The 14,382-nt window shown below is 41.7% G+C and overlaps 1 long non-coding RNA gene across 1 annotated transcript in view; it reads right to left on the bottom strand.

Annotated features, from left to right (window-relative positions):
• Nucleotides 1-6,307: 6,307 nt before the first annotated feature.
• LOC120400147 overlaps nt 6,308-14,382 on the bottom strand; it is a 51,419-nt gene continuing 43,344 nt past the window's right edge. The window contains exon 3 of the long non-coding RNA XR_005595566.1: nt 6,308-8,524. This is a non-coding gene — a long non-coding RNA (uncharacterized LOC120400147). The remainder of the gene's footprint in view (nt 8,525-14,382) is intronic.

The following is a 14,382-nucleotide window of genomic DNA, read 5'->3' as shown; positions in this document are numbered from 1 at the left end:
GCTGTGGGTTTCATATAAGAAAATCACATTGATACGAATAAGATTTTAGAGAGAGAGAGAGAGAGAGAGAGAGAGAGAGGATGCCTATAAAGAGAAGTTAAAGCTCTGCAAAGTGCAATATTCTACACACAAGGTGGAAAATCAGCTTTGTAGATATACTACAAATTACAGTGTAAAACATAAGTATTTTTCTCCAGCAGCTTTTCAATTCAATATTGCAATTAAAATTAAATGATTTAGCCAGCCTGGTGCATGTAGGAATTCAACTTTTTGGTAAGCCTCAAAAATAATATTCCAATCATTAATATTTCCTCTAGTATTTAATGCTGTTGTATTTAATTGTGAGGAACACATTTAGTATCTACCCATCAATACTGTAATCTAGCATAGTTAGCTCAGCCATTATTTTTTAAATCCAACCCAGTTTTCAAAAGGATTCTGCAAGAGCACCTACTTTTCCATTTCAGTAATGTAGGTTGTGCTGAAGATATGTTACAAAGATTCTTTATCGATTCAGTATCGGACAGTGAATGGATAGTGATGGTTTATAGGGGAAAAACCCATACACATACACTCTACAGATGTGGCTGTCTCCAGATCAGCAATTCTGTCGACAAGGGACTGGGGACACAAAGCAGAGCATTGCTGACACATCATAAAACACACTTCTACAGTTTTAGCACTAACGTATGGAATATTTCCCAGTTTAAAAAAAAAAGTCAATTTTCAAGCAAAAACTAGTGTATTTATGAGTGAAAATAGGTGAATGTGTTATTTGTTTTTTGGGGTTTTTTTAAAACAAATTACCTACATAAAAACATCCCTTTAGTCCACATAATAAGTTAGGTGGCATTTATGGGTACAAAATTATAAATCAGAGTGAAGTTCAGAGGGTACAGAATTACGTGAAAGAAACAATTTCATACAAAATTCTGCCAAAAAGTTTTGAATTTCATAAAGCTCCCCAAAGAAGCTTATATACTGTCAGTAATCCTCACAGTTCTTGACTAGTTTCTTAGCCAATATAATTTTTCCCTCTGTGACTTGCTCCACACTACCAGCCTGACCTTATATCAACTTGTAGTTACTTTGCTCCTCTAACCTGGCCTCTTCTCCAACTCTTTCTCGTCTCTGTTTGTAGTTGGACTTTGCTCATTCACTCACTATCCCATTTGTCTGGAATTCTATGGGCTAGATTCTCAAAGGAACGCAGACACCTAGGAAAATCACTGGGATTCTCAAAGCCTGAGTTAGGCATTCAGGCTCCCTATACAATGAATGGGAAGAAATTGCACTTCAGAATGGGATTCACAAAAGACAGCGTTCTATGCAGCTCCCTGCCTAAGATAGTGAATGGGAGGTACCAAGGCATGGAGTGTGTCCTAAGCCCTGCCCCGCTCCAGGAGTTTGGTGCCTAAATCTCAGCTGCAGGGAGGTGCCTTCCTCTGCTTGAGAGTCTCAGGTGCAAACCCTCTCTTGGTATTAGGACCGGAGAACCTCCCTTATAACTTTTAGCCCGGTGGTTAGGGTAATCACCTGGGATGGGAGGAGACCCCTTATTCAAGTCCCCCCACAACCTGAGGGAGGAAAGGGATTTGAACTGAGATCTGCCACCTCTCAGGTGAGTTCCTCAACCACTGGGCACTGGAATATTCTGATGTAGGGTTCCCTCAGTTTCTCCTGTTGAAGCTATTCTGCTGTGGATAAATAATTTAAAAAGTCATTGGAACAGCGGGGCTGGGCCCTGGGTCTCCCATGCAAGTGCTCTAACAACCAGGCTATAGTCATTCTCATGCTTGCTTTCTCTCTCTCTGGCCCAGTGTCTCATTGTTTATCCACAGTGGAACAGCTTCAACAGGAATGACTGAGGGAGCTCCAGATAAAAATATCCCATAGGCCAGGACTGGGGCACTCATATGGGAGGTATAGGGGGGACTTAAACCAAGGGTCTCCCCCATCTCAGGTGATTGCCATAACCACTGGCCTAAAAGTTATGAGCAAGGGCCTCCTTCTATACCCCCCCCCTCGCCCACACACACACGCACACAGTGTTATATGAGCTCACCTACAGGGGCCTGATCCAGGAGGTGAGCTCTGAGACAGTTCATCAGATCAGGCTCACAGGTGAGCTAGGCAGAGGAATGCCTATCTTCCCCGGTCCATGGATCATTCAGGAGCTAAGTTGTCTGGATGTCTAGAGCAGAGTGTCCGTGTGCATACCCAGAAGCAGAGAAACAAATGTCTAGGAAACTTCTACTGCAAAAAATGTAGGTGCCAAGCAAGTTTAGGCACCTACAGAGTTTAGCAGCAGCTGAGCAGGGTTTTTGTGAATCCCAGTGGGGCCTGATTCTGGGATTTAGGCACTGAAGTGGCAATTAGATGTGTAAGTCCTTTTGTGACTCTAGCCAAGTGTTCCTCTAAGCCACTGAAGCACTTACCATCAAATGCCATGGAGATGGGCACAGTACAAGAGCCTAAGCAGCATAGACTAGAATCTTATCACATGACAAATGCATTGTGCACCTTACCTATAATTGACACTAAACTTCACTCACCTTCCCTTCCACCATTACGTTCTCTTTCCTCATTATAAATCAGCAAAAGGCACTCTTCTTTTATAAGCTACTCCTGTATCTGATGCCATTTCTGCTTCTATTATCATTGTTCTACCAAATTCTGTAATTTGTTCTCTCTCTCTTCTGTAACGCTTTCAAAACATTAACATACTTTGCATGAAAGATGATCTACAACAACAACTGTATTGTATTTGCATGGTTCCATACAGCTAGATGATTTCTCTCAATCATTTTTGCTATAGAAATGTTGTGAAGAATGAAAGATAATAAACCTGCATTATTTCCTTTAAGGAACACTCCACATAAATAGTTACTTACTGGAAGTAAAAATGATACTCTGTTACAGTGCTTAATAAGCTGTGAAAAGCATTTTGTAACTAGGTAGTGTTTCTTTACCAATAATTCTTTACCGGCATTGCTGCTATGTGAATTGGGACCATATTTCTGAAAAAAACAGGACACTCTTCTAATTGATGTGCTGATTGCTAAGTACCTTTCCTAGTTAACATTATGACAACCATAATGTTAACTAGGAAAGCTCTCCAGGGATAGGTCAATACCTCTTTTCCCTAAAAGTGACAGATTATAGTTGCAAAAATTGCTGATACTTCCAAATATTGCAAATCTGTACCCATGACTTACTGTACTCTATGCCCTTAGTGAAAGGTGGTTTGAATGGAGGATAGCTTTCAGTTCAGTGCATTACCTGCATCAAGCTAATTTCTCCATATATATATTGTGCTTGGTAAATTACAGCTTTTGAAGCTGAGCAAATGACTTCAGCTACCTCTGTCTACATGTCACAACTTCTTGAAAAACAAGACGTACTGCTGGAAAGATTTTTTGTGTGGTTATAGATCAAAAAACAAACACCACACTCAGGGCCAGTGCAAGGATATTTTGCACCCTAGGCAAAACTTCCACCTTGTGTCCCGAGCATCGCTTATTATAAACTTTCAAAAATGAATACTGCATAATGTGGCATTGTTCATTAGAATTAATACATGTTCAGCTTGAAAATTTATTAATTTCATTATTTAGTCTACATATTTAATGAAAATAAATGAATAACCTGACAGGGGTGGGGCTGGCTGGCTTTGGGCAGAGGGTGCGTCAGGGGTTGGCTGGAGACAGAGGGGTGTGGGGCTGGCTGCGGGTAGGGCAGGGGGTGCGGTAGGGGCTGGCTGGAGACAAGGGGATGCGGGAATGGCTGGAGGCAGGGGCTGGCTGCGGGTCGGGGGTGCAGCAGGGGCTGGCTGGCTGGCTGTGGGCAGGGGTGTGGTGGGGCTGGAGATGGGGCTGGCTGCGGGTACTCAAGGGGAGAGCGGCTTGGGGCAGCAGTGCATGGTGCAGCCCGAGCCAAACTGCAGGACTCAGCCCAGGCCCAGCAGAGCAGCCAGGGACCCGCCAGGTAGCAGTAGCAGCAGGAGCCCCAGGGCCAGGCGGGGGAGCAGCAGCAGCAGCAGCAAGAGGGTCCATGCCCAGGGCCAGCTGACGGCCTACATGGCTCTTGCAGCGCAGTGGCCAGAGGAGGAATGACATCACTTCCTGGCCGTCCGGAGCCCATCAAAGCCGCAGCGCCTCCTTGCACAGCGGTGGGAAGATAGGTTACACATTAGCCAGCGCCGGGCAAGCATCTTTGTGAAGTGTTCATGAAACCATCTACTTATTTACATGTAAGAATTAAAGTCGTCAAGCCATGCTTCAATACGTACTTAGAAACCTGGTGCTGTCAATACATACTTAGATATTTCTGTTCGTAAAATATTTATATGTTCTTATTTTGTAGAACAGGCAATTAGAGAAGCAGCAGATCATATTTGTGAATAAATGAAATAAATGTCACTGCCAAAGTAGTTTGGTTCAATCTTCCAGGACAGAGTCTGGCTGTTGAGATATTCCCCACCCACTAGTGGTTTATCTGTGCACCCTAATTCCACTGAATCTGAGTAGACAAGAACAACGAGGAGTCCTTGTGGCACCTTAGAGACTAAAATTTATTTGGGCATAAGCTTTCGTGGATGGATGGAGTGAAAAAATACAGTAAGCAGGTATAAATATACAGCGCATGAAAAAAGGGACGCTACCTTACCAAGTGGGAAGGGGAGTCAGTGCTAACGAGGCCAATTCAAATAGGGTGGCTGTGGATAATTTCACTCATGTGAATGCTCTTCTAGAGCTATCCAAGGTCCCAACACTAATGCATTTTTTATTCTGGTCTGCTGAAGAAGTAGTTTGGTTACAAAATTAACTGTAGGATACATTGACTTTTTTTGCACAATCTTCTTAAAGCTCATGTTAAAGTCTCATAAAAGTTCAGAAGTAGATGTATAAGCCTGATTCTTCCTTTTATTAAGATTTCCCTAAAGTCAGCATGACTGGCCACAGCAGGACTTCCACATCATAGGAGGATCCTTGGGAATAGGGTGACAACCTTTTCAAAGTGCAAAAAATGGGACACATGTAGGAGCCCTATCCCCCTCTTTGGTCCTGCCTCCTGCTCTTCCTCCTGAGGCTCCGCCCCCTGGCCAGGCCAGAAGCTGGAGCCAAGCAGTAGTAAGAGCCACCTGGGCAGGGGGCTGGAGGTGCCCAAGAGCAGCCCCTGATCCATGTCTCTGCTCCTCGGGGCATGCCCACCCAGGGCAGGTGTAGGATCCGGGACTCCAGGGCACCCAACAACAGCCCGGGTTCCCTGGGTGGTTGTTACTACTGCCTGGCTCCAACTTCTGCTCTGGCGAGGGGCCAGGCCTTGCAGAGAAGAGGAGGAGCCTCCTGGAAGCAGGGGGGCTAAGTCCCACCTCAGCCCCCCACCCGGAATAGGTTAGTACCACCCCTGAGCCTCGGGAAGGCATGGAGTGGTGGTGCTGTCCCAGAGTTATTCAGCCCGGGGCTGGGACTTGAAATGTACATTTCAGGACTATCCTGCCCAATTAGGGACAGCTGGTCACTCTGCTTGAGAAGTACAGTCACATTGTCTCTTCCTGTGTCATTTTCCTATCAACTGCTGGAACAGGGGTCTTGGGTAAAAGGTAAAAAGGGGGCGATTAGGGCATCCCTGGCTGCTATAATTGTGAGCAGACATGGATAAGAGTTTCAATGACGTGACGCTAGTTTATACGAGCTGAAAATCTAGCCTAACTTTGACTCTGCATTTCCCTACTTTTTGTTCTGACAACCATAATGTTTTTAATGTCATTTGTATTGTGTGACTTTGTTTTTAATGTAATTTTAGATCATTGTCTATGTAGATAATGTAATCACTGTAGGCCTAATTGTGTAATTAGTGTACATGTATTTACATAATTGCAATCTTTTATTAAAAAGTGTTATAATGGGGTTATGCTTAATGACATCCTGAATGTCCCAATGAAACTTTATGAAAAGTAATACACTGAGAAAGTACAAACATAAAGTAAGCAATTTTTTAATTTCAGTACCTTAGCCCTCCTGTTCAGTAAGCATCACATCATTGACTATGCATTACTCTCAGTATCATCACTAGATGTGGACCAAAATTAATACTTTTCTACCTGCTCCCCTGAACTATGGGAGTTCAGATAAAATGAAGTTATATTTATCTATTTATTTTATTATGGATTACTCTCTTGGGTTGGAAGAAGAACACTAATGCAGGAAGGGATACACAGTATATATATATATATATATATATATATATATATATATATAGCTCTAGAAGACTCTGCTTCTGGTATATCAAAGTGAAGCCCATAAGACAAATTGAACTCTGCAAAGACCTCCTAAATAAATAAAAAAAAATCTAATAAATAGGACTGCTGTGATGGATGATATTGATTGTGTTTTATTTGAAAGAGGAATCTAGAATCCTATTGGAAGCCTGGTAATCAGCTCAGACTTTCCTTCAACGTTAATAAGTATTTGACTTCTCAACTCTGGATGCTTCTATAGTAGCTTCATTCCTGCTTTGACCTTAAAGGCAAATACAGTAACCTTTGACTTTTGCCATTGATTGGTTCACATGTTTATTGGCCAAATTCACACTAAAGCTGTCTTTCTGCTTGCTACTTCTATATTCCACGCAAAAATATCTTTTATATCAGTGATGTAATTGTGACAGTTTTAAAAGAAAATACTTATAAGAAAGATATTCTAATTAATAAAAGAATGGTACCATTTTGACTCTTTGTGGGAACTTTGAACTTGGTCTAGTGTTAAAAAGTTTTGCCAATATAGATATGTCAGTTGTGAGTGTGAAAAAATCATACCCCTAACCAATTTCGCTATGCCAAGAAAAGTCCTAGTATGGATGCAGTTAGACCAGGAAAGGGTCCTTTTGCCAGTACAACTTTTTTGTTTGGATAACTGGTATAAACTATATTAGCAAAACAATCTTTGGCTTATATAAGCTGCCCCTACACTATGAGGGTTTGCTGCCCCTACACTATGAGGGCTTGCTAGTATAGCTCTACTGCCAAACCATTTCTAGTGTAGACAAGGCAGAAGATAGGTGACCATCTCAGGATTCAATTTGGGTATGTGACTGCAAATGGAAAAGCACTATAATTTTGCTTACCCAAATACACACAACACACACATGCACAAATTCTGATCTACCTTAATGTAGTGATCTAGCCTTAAAAAGACCTAAAACAGGACTAGTGAAAATTGTATCAACAGTGTGAGTCATATCTACTTAGTACTATATGTGGGACAAAGTGAACTTCAGATATTGTCCCATGTAGTAATAATTGTTAGATTTATATAACATTTTACATATATTAAATACTGACTTCAACATCTCAGTGAGCATAACAATAGGGCTTTGTAAGTTATAGTGCCTGCCTATGGGTGCCCAGGAGGTTCAAGGTGTTGGGTTTGATCTTGAAAACCTTTCATTATTTGGACCCCTGTTACATAAGAGATTGACACTCTAGAGCCATATTGTCACAGTTGAAGTTAGCAGAGGCACTCAAGTTGGAACTCCCTCAGAGTGAGAGAGATAGAGCTATCAAGAGGGAGTCTTCAACACCACCACTTTGGTGAAAGAATGTGCTTCCCTCCATTTTTATCCCCACAGGACCTGACTGGTTAACCTGGTAGACATGCAGCTGTACATTGTGTATTTTCTGTCAGGGAGGGAGAGGGGAATGGAGAGAGAACTGGAAGAAATTATATTATAATCTATATCAATGCCATACTTGGTTGCAGAAGTTGCAATTATATAGGCAGTGAGAAGTTGATATAGGCAGTTTTGTATGTAATATATTAATTGTTATTAGACAGTTTAAATTCTTTAAGGTCTCCCGGAACATGGGATGGGCATTTACTATGACAAAAAACACATTTTGCAGATGGAGTTTTTGAGTCAATGAGATTTAAGCCTATAACGCATTGAATATTTGTAAGGGTGCATGCACTCAGACACAAAACACCCAGACTGAGATTCTGTACTGTGCCTTTTGGAGGTGCAGCACTGAACTTGTAGCCCAAGGGAAAAAAGGGTCTGGGGATCCCCCAGCATAAGTACTGCCAACACTGCGAATGCCCATATGGCTGTGCATCTACCCGCTCCAGTCCTTAGCATGTTCCCTACTTGTGGGGTGCCTCATATGACAAACTAGGGCTGCCTGTGCAATGCCTGTACCAAAGAAACTCTCCCTTTACCAGTTCCAGGATTTTTACAGCAGCATTCAGGAGCCACTGTGGGAGGGAGAATTCCCCTCCCCAGTGTATACTCATATGTGCATGGCCTTTGCTTTTCACTGAAAGTGTATTCTTGAAATGCTTCTTTTAATCAGAAACATTTCAATCTATCACAGCTATTTTCCCTGATCTGTTGCAGCAGTGCGGGCAGCTTGGAAATTCTTTTGCTGCATTAACTTCGGTGAAACTCTCAAACAATTCCATATGTTCACTCAGGATTCTTGCTCTAATACAGGCAGTATGAAGAAAAGTACGGAAGGACTTCGCTAGAAAAAAAGAATGAAGTAACTAAATAAGGAGCTGACATAGTATTTTTAGGATTCAACCTAGTTTCCCTCTAACTCCTGTGTCCTCGCTGGATTTACTGTCTAGTAAAGAAGCCGTCTTGTCTACTTGGTCCATTTTCTTGCCATTCCAGAAAGGTGTCTAGATGTACAATGTTCCCTTTCCCATCTATCAGAACCAAACCTCTGAATGAAGTAGCACAAAGGAACGTGCATTACGGGCTCAACTGAAAATGCACATCAGCTCATTTTAGCGATTACATTTAAACTTCAATAATCAGTTTAACTATCCAACCAGAACCATTTAAAATAAAATACATTGGTCTGACAATTTACTTCACTATCCTATGGTGCATTATTCTGCCTGGTTTTTTAAATTTATTTTTTAAATTAAACTTGAAAAACACCATACTTTTTATACACCACAAATAACACAGCTTTTCTCTGGTATTTGTTTGTCACCAGTAAGTCACTGTCAGGATCCAAACTCAGATTTAATTCATGTTATCACTTAAATATAGCAAATATTATAATGTATCCCATATTAGTCAAGAATAAGGCATGAGGTGCAAACCATGTAAGTAATTATGCATATTTACACTGACAGTCGCATAAGGATAAGCGCTGAACTCCCTGTCCAGATCAAAAACGTTCAGTTTACACATTTTAAAAACAATAGTGTAGGTCTTTAATATAGACCTTGCCCCACTGTGCGAACAGTCACAACTCAAAGAGACGGGGTAAAAAGAGGTTTAAAAAAAAAATCACATATCCAAAGAGTACAATTACCTGTAGCTTGTTTACCAGGCTAACTAGCCATTGCAAATTATCAGTCAAATATGGCATAGGTCTATGGCTTTTTGAATTCTCCAATTTACATTCACACAATGAGGAGAGATAATATTTACAGATTGTAGTAGCTATAGAAACAAAGTAACCCCTCAGGGAACTGATGGGCAGGATCCCCTGGGAGAATAACACGAAGGGGAAAGGAGTCCAGGCGAGCTGGCTGTATTTTAAAGAATCCTTATTCAGGTTTCAGGAACAAACCAGCCCGATGTGTAGAAAGAATCCTAAATATGGCAGGTGACCAGTTTGGCTTAACAGTGAAATCCTTGCAGATCTTAAACACAAAAAAGAAGCTTACAAGAAGTGGAAGATTAGACAAATGACCAGGGAGGAGTATAAAAATATTGCTCAGGCATGCAGGAGTGAAATCAGGAAAGCCAAATCACACTTGGAGTTGCAGCTAGCAAGAAATGTTAAGAGTAACAAGAGTAACTTCTGTTAGCAACAAGAAGGTGGTCAGGGAAAGTCTGGCCCCCTTCCTAAATGGGGGAGGCAACCTAGTGACAGAGGATGTGGAAAAAAGCTAATGTACTCAATGCTTTTTTTGCCTTTGTCTTCATTAACAAGGTCAGCTCCCAGACTACTGCACTGGGCAGCACAGTATGGGGAGGAGGTAACCAGCCCTCTGTGGAGAAAAAAGTGGTTTGGGACTATTTAGAAAAGCTGGAAGAGTACAAGTCTGAGGGGCCGGATGCACTGCATCTGAGGGTGCTAATAGAGTTGGCAGATGTGATTGCAGAGCCATTGGCCATTATCTTTGAAAACTCATAGCAATCAGGGGAGGTCCCGGATGACTGGAAAAAGGCTAATGTAGTGCCCATCTTTAAAAAAGGGAAGGAGGATGATCCAGGAAACTACAGGCCAGTCAGCCTCACCTCAGTCCCTAGAAAAATCATGGAGCAGGTCCTCAAGGAATCAATTTTGAAGAACTTGAAGGAGAGGAAAGTGATCAGGAACAGTCAACATGGATTCCCCAAGGGCAAGTCATGCCTGAATAACCTAATTGCCTTCTATGAGGAGATAACTGGGTCTGTGGATGAGGGGAAAGCAGTGGATGTGTTATTCCTTGACTTTAGCCAAGTTTTTGATATAGTCTCCCACAATATTCTTGCCAGCAAGTTAAAGAAGTATGGGCTGGATGAATGGACAATAACGTGGATAGAAATCTGGCTAGATCATCGGCACAACAGGTAGTGCTCAATGGCTCCATGTCTAGTTGGGAGCCGGTATCAAGCAGAGTGCCCCAAGGGTCAGTCCTGGGGCCAGTTTTATTCAATATCTTCATTAACGATCTGGAGGATGGTGTGGACTGCACCCTCAGCAAGTTTGCAGATGACATTAAACTGGGAGGAGTGGTAGATACGCTGGAGTGTAGGGATAGGATACAGAGGGACCTAGACAAATTAGAGGATTGGGCCAAAATAAATCTGATGAGGTTCAACAAGGACAAGTGCAGAGTCCTGCACTTAGGACAGAAGAATCCCATGCACTGCTACAGACTAGGGACCGAATGGCTAGGCAGCAGTTCTTCAGAAAAGGACCTAGGGGTTACAGTGGATGAGAAGCTGTATATGAGTCGACAGTGTGCTCTTGTTGCCAAGAAGGCTAACACCATTTTGGGCTGTATAAGTAGGAGCATTGCCAGCAGATCGAAGGATGTGATCATTCCCCTCTATTCGGCACTGGTGAGGCCGCATCTGGAATACTGTGTCCAGTTTTGGGCCCCACACTACAAGAAGGATGTGGAAAAATTGGAAAGAGTCCAGCAGAGGGCAACAAAAATGATTAGGGGGCTGGAGCACGTGACTTATGAGAAGAGGCTGAGGGAACTAGAATTATTTAGTCTGCAAAAGAGAAGAATGAGGGGGAATTTGATAGCTGCTTTCAACTACCTGAAAGGGGGTTCCAAAGAGGATGGATCTAAACTGTTCTCAGTGGTAGCAGATGACAGAACAAAGAGTAATGGGCTCAGGTAGCGGGGGGGGGGGTTTAGGTTGGATATTAGGAAAAACTTTTTCACTAGGAGGGTGGTGAAGCATTGGAATGGGTTACCTAGGGAGGTGGGGGAATCTCCTTCCTTAGAGGTTTTTAAGGTCAGGCTTTACAGAGCCCTGGCTGGGATGATTTAGTTGGGGTTGGTCCTGCTTTGAACAAGGGGTTGGACAAGATGACCTCCTGTGGTCCCGTCCAACCCTGATATTCTAACCCTCCGGATTATTGTAGTATATTACTCTAGACGAGACACATGAAATCTGAACCAATCCAAAACAGTAATGGACAACCAGGATAAAATTCTAAATTCAGTAAAAACAGGTCACAGCGTCAATAATAGTTAAAAGGCCACAAATGCAGTTTCAATCTCTAATGGCTTGTCTGCACTCTGTGTGTTTTCTGCCTTGTCTGTACTGGTTGTAATCACTTTGGGGTAGGGATCTATTAGGCACCAACTTCTGCTATAGAGTGAGGTGTACATTCATGTCACTACATACATTATTAAATACTTCTAACTATATCTTCTTTCCTTCTAACTAACATTGATTTTGTTCCATTTCATGATTGCAACAGAACACAAAGCAACATGGCTCTCTGTTTAATTCCTAGTTTGCAAGGCAGCAGCATTCAGGGTGCAACTATAACTCTAGGAATCCGTCTAAAAGTCAACTTATCTCAAACCTTCTCACTTACTCAAACAACAATGGAGAATGCCATTGTAACTCTGCAGCACATTACTGGATTTACAGATATGCAGAATCCAGTAGACTTTCTCCCAGCAAGTTTGAAAAATACCAAGGTAAAACAGATGATTTTTGAAACTTTAGGCGTGTTTTGTTTCAGCATCCTTTTGAAAGGAGATCAAAAATCCAACAGTAGCTAGATGGAAATATATAACTAGTCCACAACATGCAGATGACACTGGAGACTCACAATTGGCCAGTCTTAGCATTATGAGCCAAGTGAAAGCCAGACGGGAATTTAACAAATACTGATAGGGAGAATAAGATTGTCACTATGCCAGTACCAGATGCATGCTGCTCTCACTGATCCGAGACCATCAACATGTTCTCCTCATTGTGCCAACTCAGAGTGTCTTATTTATCACAATGCCTTTTCAGTCTAAGAAGTTCTTTACTATGCAAAATGTGTGGTTAAGTTTTAGATTTTGAGGAAACAGAAAGTTTTAAGTTTTGACTATTGGTCTAATACATACCAGTATATTGTATGGAGTTATATATGCATCCAGAGCTCTGCATGCACACATTTTGAATACATCTATTTAAATGAATAAGACAGCAGAAGTATACAATACCATTACATGTTATTTTGTACATGATCATGGTTTTGTAGCAGTGTTATGTCAACACGGGCCTGGGATGCAGTCCCTCTCTAAGGATCCAAATCTGGAACACTGTGAGTAGTAAGTAAACTTAAATGGGGTTGCAGAACTGAGCCCTAAATATACCAGTCTAACCTATAGGATGGCATATGAGCTATTGAGCACTTAAAGCTCCTACATTTTCCTGCAAAGTCAGTGCACTAATATCTAATTCATTGCTTGCACTGCTCTTTGGGAAACCCTTAGTATGACTGATGTTAAATAACTTTATTCTCTATGGCTTTAGTACCATGAACACAAATTAGAGTGTCATGTCCATGTCAGTTGTAGGGATAAGATAATCGATTAGGGGGAGGGAGCCACTGAATTTTCTCCAAGAGTGCAAACCAAACCTGAACCAAAAGCTTTAAACAAAAAAAACAAAATTCAAGATTCTTAAAAGTTTTGTTTTCTTTTCTTTTCCCCAAAAGATCATTTTTCATTTTTACTCAAAACCTGATGTCCTATTTCTCAGTTGGAACAAAGCATTGGAAAAATTCTTCTCTTGTCATTTCTAGCTCAACTGATAGCAGGGAGTGTGATTCCCAGCCTAATTTTGCAGACTCAAGAGATCTGGATAGTTCAAGCAAGGCTTAGATAAGAACCTAAAGTTGGGGTGGGGGGGCACCAAGAGGCGAAACAAGATTTTCAGTGAATTCTGTTTTCATTAACGTTGCTGTAGTAGCAGTCCTAGAGACAAGGACCAGACCCTCAGCTGTTATAAATCAGCATAGCTCCACTGAAGTCAATGCAGTTACATCAAATTACACCAACTGAGAATCTGGCCCAATTGTTCCTACTTTGACAGTGTAATGTAAAAGAAGCAATATTATGCATTCCCCCCACACTGGCTTTAGCCAAGAATCATCTTAGACATGAGATGGCTGGTCCTTCTCCAAACCTTATCAGTCTTTTGTCTCTCTGCTGAGATTGCCAACAAAAGTGCAAATCAGAGTGAAGAGTGGAACTGCTGTTTAACTGAACAAATGTCCAATAGCAACTTGACTTATCAAATAATTTCACGAAGTCCACTAAATAGCTATCAGAGCCCTTTAAATCACAGTATATTGGCTGGATTTGAACAAGTGATCTAGAGATGAAAGGCTCCAAAAGCCCCTAAGACATCTAATTTCCCCAAGCATCTGAACATTTGAGTAATGGCATTGGTCTAACTGCTTTCCCTGTTTTTAATTATAAGTTCCATTTATAATATCAATCAATCAGATATGATCCACTGTATTTTTCTGTTGTTTATAGCATGTCTTGGGGTGAGTAAAGTCATGACATCAGTTTCTTGGCCTAATTATAAATTCTTAGTCTCTTTTGTGATTTTGCTATACTAAGATGACAACTGAATAGAAAAATAAGAAGTGCAGTTATATTAGATAAAAAATTCTGCTTATATCATTGTTCTTCTGCATTGAAATTGATTTTAGAAATCAATTGGAAGTATGCAATCATCTAGTCCAGGGATCAGCAACCTTTGGCACGCAGCTCACCAGGGTAAGCCCCCCTGGCGGGCCGGGCCGATTTGTTTACCTGCAACGTCCACAGGTTCAGCCGATCGCAGCTCCCACTGGCCGTGATTCGCCACTCCAGGCCAATGGGAGCGTCGGGA

This window comes from Mauremys reevesii, linkage group 3 (assembly GCF_016161935.1).
Source record: "Mauremys reevesii isolate NIE-2019 linkage group 3, ASM1616193v1, whole genome shotgun sequence".
NCBI classification, from domain to species: domain Eukaryota; kingdom Metazoa; phylum Chordata; order Testudines; family Geoemydidae; genus Mauremys; species Mauremys reevesii.
The sequence above is the reverse complement of the archived record's forward strand: the minus strand, read 5'-3'. Positions and strand labels throughout refer to the sequence as shown.